Source organism: Odontomachus brunneus, unplaced genomic scaffold, assembly GCF_010583005.1.
Source record: "Odontomachus brunneus isolate Ranch 3 - 2012 unplaced genomic scaffold, Obru_v1 Obru_scaffold_008, whole genome shotgun sequence".
NCBI classification, from domain to species: Eukaryota; Metazoa; Arthropoda; class Insecta; order Hymenoptera; family Formicidae; genus Odontomachus; species Odontomachus brunneus.
In genome coordinates, this window is record NW_022639458.1 from 3,173,536 (window position 1) to 3,183,403 (window position 9,868).

General features: G+C 42.2%; 1 protein-coding gene across 6 annotated transcripts in view; it reads left to right on the forward strand.

Annotated features, from left to right (window-relative positions):
* Positions 1 to 70: 70 nt before the first annotated feature.
* LOC116854098 overlaps positions 71 to 9,868 on the forward strand; it is a 23,125-nt gene continuing 13,327 nt past the window's right edge. For 2 of the 6 annotated variants that reach the window (XM_032835683.1, XM_032835678.1), the window contains exon 1: positions 71 to 235. The gene's annotated coding sequence lies outside the window, so the exon portion shown is untranslated. Of the gene's footprint in view, positions 236 to 1,668; positions 3,329 to 9,868 lie in introns of those variants that run through there. The other 4 variants (XM_032835679.1, XM_032835677.1, XM_032835684.1 and 1 more) reach the window with 3 other exon arrangements.

The window sequence follows — 9,868 nt, forward strand, 5'->3', positions numbered from 1 at the left end:
TGCCGCGCCGAGCCGAGCCGAGCCGTGGCCCATGGCACGGGGCAAACCACCGGGACGCAACAGTCGCTCGCTGGACTTCGTGCTGGAGTCACTGTAGCATGCCATCGCGGTGCGCGCGTTTACCCAGTTGTGTGGTACGGCATCGTGACTATTTACTGTGACATCGCTCTCTTCCCGACCACAATCGACTATTCCCAGCGTGCACACGCACACGCATCGCCGTTGCTGCCGACAAGTAAGTAAATCGCACGGATTCGCAAGGGATGCGAAGGGATCGCGCGCGCGACCGCCTCCCGAGTTGGTTGCACCTCAATGACCTCGGCAGAGGGAAGGGGGTTGCGCTCGCACTGCACAATGTGGGTTAGCGTTACGTCCGTCGACAATTTCGTCGTTGTTTCCCGTGTCCCCACGTATGCGCGACAGCATGTTGTTAGTGCTCGTCGTCCCGAGAATGATCTCGCCGGGTGGGGACCTCTTCTCTCTGGGAAGAATCGCTTGAGCGAGATGCGATCGAAGTGCAACTGGTCCCAAGGGCTCGTCCCGCACGATGTGGGTTACCATTAATTCTGATTAACCAATCTGCCTTCCCTGCATGCGCGACACGGCCGCAGTTACGATCTAGAAAATGAAAGCGAACAGTCGATCGCAATTGAATGATCGGCGTAACCGCGATTCGTGGGACACTTTGGCCGCGTTAAATATGAACTGGCGCTAACTCTGTCTTTCAGCCGATTGTGTGTGAAATCTGACGATATTCGATAGATTTGTGGGAAGCTCGCGTCGAGAGAGAAACCGCGTATTGCGTGATTTTGTACTTCTCGTTTCTCGATGTCGTTATACACGTACACGCACTCGGAACTGTTGCACATCGATCGTGGAATCGCGCGATTCCGCCGCGAGTGAAGCACAGGATTTCGAGGGGTCAACGCACACCTGTCGATGGAGCTGTTCGGAGCTTCATTTTCGAGCAAACTAGGCAGCGAGGCAAGTTTCGCTCTCCCGAGGAGAGGGGGATAGCAGTGGTAGTATTCTCTCAAATATGCAGCTCTGATAACGCGATCGAAGCAACCCAGCGAAGTCTCGTCCTATCGTGTCGTGCCGCTGATTCTCTCTCTCTTTCTCTGGCTCTCTCATTCCACTCGAATCTACATGACCTGTTTCTCCGCTGAAATCAGAGCCAATTGTTATTAACGGTCGGCATCCTCCGGAAATTTCGACCAGTTCGGGCCGCGGTTTCCCGAAACTCGGCCGTACGTTCATTGAATCCCTCGAGCGGTGCGCCAAGTGTTGAGACGGTTCTCGCTCCGACGACGATCACCTTCGGCCGATAAGAATCCGTATGCCAATACCGAGTATGTAAGTGGATCTTATTGACGTTTTGCGTGTTGTGTCGTCGTCGGTCGGTCTCGGCATTGAAACGAGATCGTATCGTCGAAAGAACGTAACTGCGTAACACCGGGGCTCCATCAGCGCGATCGCCGATCATAATGTCTGCTTAATCGACGTTCATAGCGCGGAAGTATCAACATTGCCGCGGGATGAAGTGTCACAAAGCGTCGAATGCGTGGTACGCGACGTAGTGACGTCCCATGTTGCAACGCGCTGAATTTTCACGAAATGAACGTCAGCTCACGAGCAAGCACCTGACGATGCTGGCGAGTCGCGGATCCGCGGGAATCGATCGAGAAAGAGAGAGAGAGAGAGAGTCCGTTTATTAAGGATTGAGTGATGCGCGTGCTCGCCTCAGCGCGGAGACGGAGAACGCACGGCGGACAAAACGAATCCGCCGACAAAAAGCGTCACGAGTGTGCGGAAAGCTGGACGTTGCTAGGACGCCGTGCGATTACCTGACGCGGTTTCTTCCTGCCCGGTGCTGCTGGTGGTGATGGTGGTGGTCACTCGCCTCTCGTGACCCACGATGGATGATGGATCGTTGCACCACTATATGCGCGCTAATCGTTTCCGCGAGCGCCGGGCGGCCGAGTGAATCCTCTTCTGCAAAGCGGTTCCCAGGGGAATCGCTCTCTCGCGGAAGCAATAAGAACATCGCTCACGGCAAATTTATGACGCAACATGCGTAACACGATACTTATATGTATGCACAGACAGGCATAATAGTCTAATGCATGAAGTTACATTGTCTTATAGCATTTTCTATTGAGAAAATTCTAGTGATGCAGCGCCAGCGTTGTAATAGGTTTCCACCTAGCAGTCTGTGCAGACCTGTGTAGTCTTTCAACGCTAATCCTATTGAAAATATATGGACAACCATGAAAATGAAGCTTTGGGGAAAACGAGTTTTCACCTTGAAACAGTTGTCGTATCAGCTTCGCACATTATGGAAATCATTACCCGAGACATTAGCGGAAAATCTTAAAACTACTAGTGCAATAATATGTCTAGTGGATAGTTCAATGTGTGAAACACTTTATTATATGAAATCCTCCCTAAAACTTGAAAAAGTAAAGAATAGAATTCGATTTCTTTGTTGAAAATATGCGGAGTTTTAACTTGCCTGTTAGTCAGTTTCATGAATCATATCTTTTACATAATTTATTTTTGGTGTGGAGTTACATATGCATCAAAACTGCATACATATTTTCATTGTATAGTGTGACATTAATTCTAATAATACATCAAACTTCTCTCTTCGGCTTTAAAACTTCTGCATTTATAACTTCACGTAATAATAAAAACACATATAACTACACGAATTGCTTATATCACAATAATATCCTGTAAACATATCCTAATCGGGTATGTATACTGATAAACAACTACTCAAACTCTATTGGTCTGTTCAATGATTATCCTGTTATCTTTTTTAAATAGACCCTAATTCACATCCTAATTTTTTCATTTTCGTTAATTTGCGGATATGTATTTGTGAATGGATTTGTTAATTATTTTTTTATATTTCCCTCTGTCCTGTAATCTTGTATATCAAAATCAAAAAGTATACCAAAAAGGTTTTATTACCGTTAATTGAATAAATTGAAATATAGCACGAGGTTTCGTCGAGCTTCGTAGAAAGTGGAATCTTCGTCCTCGTCGGACTAGAAATACGTCGTATTTCTTCTCGTAACGAAGCGTTCTCGTAGCAAATGTTTGTTAGTTACGAAGCGAAACGACCTAGGGCATGCATTTCGGGTACATTCGATGCTAAACATGTGATAGGAGAGTGAATACAGCAGGATCGCCCTCGAGTTTGATATCGATCGGCGAGCACGTACCATCCGGTTCCATCGACGAAAACGGAACGTCCGAAGGATCGTTAACATTTTCCTTGAACATAATTGGGGGAGCAGAGTGACGTGGTACGATTAAGGTAAGAGTACCATTCCTTTTTCTTTTTTCTACCTTTTTCTTTTTGGCCGACAATCGATCTTCAGCCACGATGCACTTGGTGTATCGTGTGCAGCGTATATTCTTGTCTTCCTCTCTTTTTTCTTTTCTTTTCCCCATAAATTACGAACGTTTACAATTTGCGCGGGGAGTAATACGCGAATGAAGTATTGAGCACACACACACTCTCTAAAGTACAATCAGTATTCTTCACTGAAATGCTATATTTATAACTGGTGATTCAATTACAAGTATAGCACTGCAGTCAGTAAAATCCTGCTGATTGGATCAGCTAATAGCAGTGACTGTTCCTATTATTGATGCACTTCGCGAACACAGACAGTGTGGTTGCACGCAAGACGTACGGAAGCCGTTAATTCTGTCATTACAAACGCAGAAACTCGGATTTGGTATAACGAATTTGTTTGTCACATCGGTTTTGTAGTGAAATCTTACTTCCACTGATCAAAATCCGTGAGAAATAAGATGAAGTAGCAAAGTGAGGATGTTTTCACTGAAAATCAATATTCACCGATCATCGGTGAGTTAGTTCTTTCCAACCTTCCAGAAAACACCTTTACTGATTGATTTTAAGAGCAACGAACCCGGGGTCAATTCGAGTATCGTCACCACCAGGAAACGTCTCTTCGGACGAGTCGACCGGTGACGCGCACTGTTGCGAACCAGTTCGTAGGACTTCTACACGCCGCCTTATCATGGCAAGATCTTCCCGCTCTAATACATACGCACGTGTACGTGCAGCGTGCCATTATGCCAACGGGCAAGAGTAACGCTCGTGTCACTCCGCGCGTAACGCGAGCGTTCGCCTCGCGACCTAAGCGCTCGCCCGTAGGGCCGGCTGCACTGACGCGACGGTGCACTTACCACAATTTAAAAGTGCATACACGTCTGAACGAGCATACCTGCGAACATACGCAACAAGTTTTCCTGGATTGTTCCTAGACAATCTCCTCTGGCGTGGGCAGATTGCGCGTTAAATAGTTACGGTACAGAGTTTTAACATACACGAATTGCTTGCTGTGAGAAATAAAAGTATAGATAAATAGATAAATTTATTAAATCTATGGAGTGAGACCGCCTCAAACACTCGTATACAATACAGGGGAGGGCAGAGCTTAAAATAAAAATTAAAAATAATATAGCAAGTTAATTTTGTGTGGAATAAATGATAAACGCGGATACAATTTGCAGTAAAATAATTAGAGGTGATAGAAAACGTTACCAATAATAGTTTACAATAATAGTTTATGATAATTAATAGTAAGGAGAGAAAGTAAAGTATGAGAGATTATGAGAATTGTCTTGATTGAAAAGATATCTTAACCTTAGAAATTGTTGAAAGTTAGTTATGTTAACCTACACTTTGAACTACTATGGCTGCGTTCCGAAATTCACTGCCAGTACTGAAATTCTATAATATACGTAACATAAACTATAGATTTTCAGTACTGGCAGTGCATTTCGGAACGCAGCCTATTTGGTATTGTTTTATTTTTCTTCTGTTAAAAAAATTATTAAAAACATTAAGGCAAATTACAAATGGAAAAACAATTAAGGGAGTCAAAATGACTTCACATTGACAGTAACGATTTAACTACTACTACTGCTACTACCATATTGACAATCTAATGTTAAAATGACTCAAAATGTTCCCTAAATGAACTGGTCTCCTTCCGCCGAATCTCTTATATTGATTTTTTTTGTTAATACGCGGAAATTTTATTTTCTATCGATGTGAAATCATACACGAATATCTCGGCCGATTTTGCTACACGAGTTCCTCGTTTTCTCGAAGCTCGTTCTTTCTATCCGTCGTTCTTCCATCTTTCTTTCTTTCTTTCTTTCTCTCTCTCTCTCTCTCTCTCTCTCGACTCGTATCGCTCCCTACCGCTCTTCCTCCGTTTCTCTCCTCTCTTTTCCTTCTCGTGATCCGACATCGCCGCGGTTCCGTTATTCGCGGTAAATACATGCGGGCATCCTGTACGTTTTACCTCCGGAGAAAATAAACAGCATGCAGCGTGGCATCGATCGTACGTTATTGACACCGTGTATATACGATCGGACTGAAAAACTGAGTGACGAGGCGGAATCAAACTCGCACTTTTAGGCTGCGCTTAAACCAACAGCTTTTTATAGCGGTTGCTTTTTAACGGTATAGCAATCAAGTATCGTGACAATAATAGATTAAGATTGAACTGCCAATCAATTTATAGCTATTACGTCTGGCAATGTGATTTCACGAATTACCATTAATCGAGAGTATTCACACGGTTTAATAAGACAAGACAAACATAATATTTTATGCAGCAAGACAGTTTTATTGTTCAGTTGTTATCAATGTAAATGTTATATTATCTAATTTGATAATATATTGATCATGAGTTCCATGAGAATCTGAGAATGAACCTCCTCGGAACTGCAACCTATATTTTTTAATCTTGGTAATTTTTTTTAATCGTGATAATTTTCACATTCAGGGACATTGTAAAACAAATTTCCAATTCAAAGCTCACAACACAGGAAATACGTTTCGACGCACGCAGCTCACGACACAGGAAATATGTGTCGAAAATACTTGGATTGCTGACCGAATCTACCGCTTTCGTATGGAAATCCAGAAAACGCCAGAAATCCAGGGGAAGTTCTTTGTACACTAAAAATCACGATATCAATAGCGGCTTTGTTCTGCAACGGCACAGCCATTGTGCCGCGAAACTTCATGGAATGGGTGAAATCGGTTATTGGAAAAGTACCGTCGCGTCTACCGACCGCTCTCTTACGTACGACTTCGCGAAAGTTTCTTATACTTATTTCGCGACGAAACTTTTAATCGCGTCGGCGGTGCGGTGTCGGTCATGCGCGAATTTACATAAGAGTGTAAGCACAGCAGGAAGAAGTCGCCGTATTGTTCCGCTTAATTATAAACAACTTCGTAAGATTTCAATGAAAACTCCGACTGATAAGACAATTCAAACTCTTCGTTTTAAACTTCGTACAATTGATCACAGAAAGCAAGCGCGCTCGTACTTTTGAGCGGGGATGACCAGCTTTCAACAACTAAATCGCATTGTAATCATAGTCGCAACCCAGACAGCACACAAGTGCCTAAAAGAGGACTAAAAGATGATAGATTTTCAATACAGAGTTTATTTATAGAAAAGTATGTATGTACAGAGTTTATTTTTAGAAAAGTATGTATTTTTTCCAGTCAAAGTATTCGCCGTTGCTTTCTATAACTTTAAACCATCTTTCAGGCAGCTTATTCATTTCATCTCGGAAAAATATTGTGTCTTTGGACACGACGAAGTCGTCAAGTTATTTTCGGATCTCATTCACTAATTGAAAGCGAGTATCAGATAAAGTATACCGACTGGATATCACGGAAATGATAATCGGAAGGAGCTATGTCTGATGAATACGCCGCGTACTGCAAGATTCATTATGGTGTCTTTTGCTTAGAAGCAATGTGTGGCCTGACGATGTCATACAGCAATTCCATAGGAATTGCTTTCCTTTGCCAGTATACGAACGTTTTCTTTCCAATTCCTAACTTAAGTGGATTAACCGGCGTTGGTAACAATCCGCAGTAACTGTTTCAGCCGGTTCCAACAGCTCATAATAAATCACGTCCTTAATGTCCCACCAAATGCAGAGTAGAACTTTTCTTCCAATGAATTTTGGCTTTGCAACCAATGTTGATGTTTCACCAGAATTTACTTACGACTTTTTGCGTTTCGGATTGTCATAGAGTCTATTTTTCAAGACCCGTAACGATTTTTCATAAAAAACGTTTTCTACGCTGCTTATTGAGAAGAGAGAGATACGCTGTCACTTGCTGATTTTTGTTGGCTTCGGTGAGTTTATATGGAATCCTTCTTTTTGAATCTTTCCCATCTCATATAGTTTGGAAATGGTTTGCTGCGTTACTCCCAACTCTGTTCTGCAAGCTCTTTACGTTTGTCCCGAATTCTCAGCGCGAAGTTACTACTAATCATTATTGTCGCACTTTCGAGGGCCTTCGAGGGTGTTTGTCTATCGGACTAAAATCACCACTTTTAAATTGTGTGAAAGACTATGAAGTGAGATTCTAGCACTGAAAGAAATTCAATCAATATTCATTACATAGCACTATTCATAGTATTTTTCATGTAAGATATCTTTCAATCCATTTTTCGTCTAGTTAAAAAAAGGGAGAGTCGACTTTTTGTATGATCGAAAATATGCCTTTTAGGTATCTTTGTATCTTATTGAAAAGATATATTTTAGGCATTTCTTCGTCTAACTGTAAGGATGACTACAAAAAGACATGTTTTTACTATCTTTTAGTTTTATGTGTTGTCTAGAAATGTAAGTACCAGTGTGAGAGACATTAGTGCAGTCTTCACGAGTAATTGACATACTTGAGTTAATATAATTTAACACACTTCCTGGTTTCTTCATTTAGTCGAGCGCACATAAGATCACTCGGATGCTGGAGTCTCTTTCTCTTTCACGACGTCTCATGAGTTCTCTCAACAGGTCCGAAGCGCGCGCCATTGGGATCACACGAACGCCGGGAATCACGCCGTAAAATCAGACAATTATTCGGCGCGCAGCGTATTTACCATTTCTATAGAGCGTGCTTGGGAGGCAAGTTCTCCCGTCGCAATTTCTCCTGCCGGAGCCCACCGTCCGAGGGGTGCAGTTCCGTGAGTAAGGGCGGGGTGGGGGTTGATGGGGCGGAATTGGGTGTTCGGTCGTGCAACGGCTTGAATGAGTAATTCTCATCGATCGTGAAATCTGTCCCAGCACGCTCGCGCGTCGCACCGCTGCCTCTCAATTGAATAGCTGATTCGTAGGAGGGTGCAGGTCTACTTTTGACCGGTGCGCCACTGACATCAAGTCCACGCAAAAAACGACAATCGCACGCACGTATCGTGTATGCTCGCTGTGTGGAAACTTTGCGCCCGCGTAAATCAACGCGCGATGATTATATACGTCCGGATAAAAATAGTTCTCGTGTATTCGGAGCAGTGTAAACTATCTGTTTTACGCACGTAATTCGTGTAAGACGTTGATGTATACGGCCGATGTGACCAGATGCCCTTCCCTTTTCGTGCCCTGCTCGTACGATGAACGCGATCTTCTGCGAGTTTCCCTAAAGAAGTACTGACGAACTTGTCTCCTTTTTAAAAACGGCGATTCGACAGAGAAGAAAGGTTACGAGGCATGACTTTACGTCATCGCTTCATACAGAAGTAACCTTGAAGCGCGTAGCAAACCAATCTGCATTCTAGTTATCAAGTTTTACGGGTTTGATATAACGAATGTATAAATGTTAATGATTTTCAAGAAATGCATGAATGTATTTCTGTAACGACACAAACAAGAAAATTCGCTTGCGTCGTGAAGTTCGATCTGATAGAAATGTATGCAGTTTGGGTAGACATTTGCCCAGTTATTATCTAGCATTAATATATTCTTATTAGTTATAAAAATACTGCATAAAGACTTGACAAGAACTTGAGTTTATTTGGTAAAAGCAGTTTACTGTACAACACGTGAGCTGATCTTTTCCAGAATATAGTGTCAATAATATTAATTCAATTTTAGAATGTGCACGCATTACAATATCTACCGTGAAAACATGCTTATTTATATTGTTAAAAAAAAGAGCTTAAAATTGCGCGAACGTGTAGAAAGACGTAGAGCTAGAAAAAGGAAATTAGAGGAAATAAAGCATTTGACAGTATTAAGCTCTAACAGAGATGATAACCAAGGTTAGAAATGAAAGTGAGCTAGAGACAAATAAGGTATATGTTAATACAGAATTACATTGCTTCGATGAGAATTATTAATGAGAATTAAAATTTTTTAATTAGAAAATGTACAGAAAATGAAATACTACTATAGCAAACCTGCCCATTTTATGAGCAGCAGACTTGATGATTAATCAATTGTATAGTTTTTTCTCTATTTTCTGTTCTGTTCTCGGTTCAGTAAACGTCTTCAGTTTTTGCGTATCTTTTGTGCGCAGCAACTGCAGGAGAAGCATTAGATGATTTAGATCCAAAGTAGTTTTACTCTTCAGTTATTAAACAAAAGCTAATATAACCGTTCAGTAATTGGGCTGAAACCGTGTAATACCAAGACTATCTCTTTCATATTTCTCTTTTTTTTTTATACGGAAAAAATCCCCGTTTCTCTTTTATTTCCCTCCGTAGAGTCTCCTTTATGTCTCTCACGAAGTTATTAATCCCATTTGTACATATAAATCGCGGATATCAAACTCCTCTAACTCAACCGTCAACCTTTTATCTCTTCTAGAGGAGAGAAGTCCATATGCTTGCTTTTCCTCCCCGTAGATTTCCGTTACACTGACGCGTTTCCTGTGTACATATCGCGGCATGCAAGCACATATACTTCATTCCGTTCGCTAAATACGAACGTTTTCCTATTATCGACTCGTAAAGAGAGAGAGAGAGAGAGAGAGAGAGAGAGAGAGAGAGAGAGAGAGAGAGAG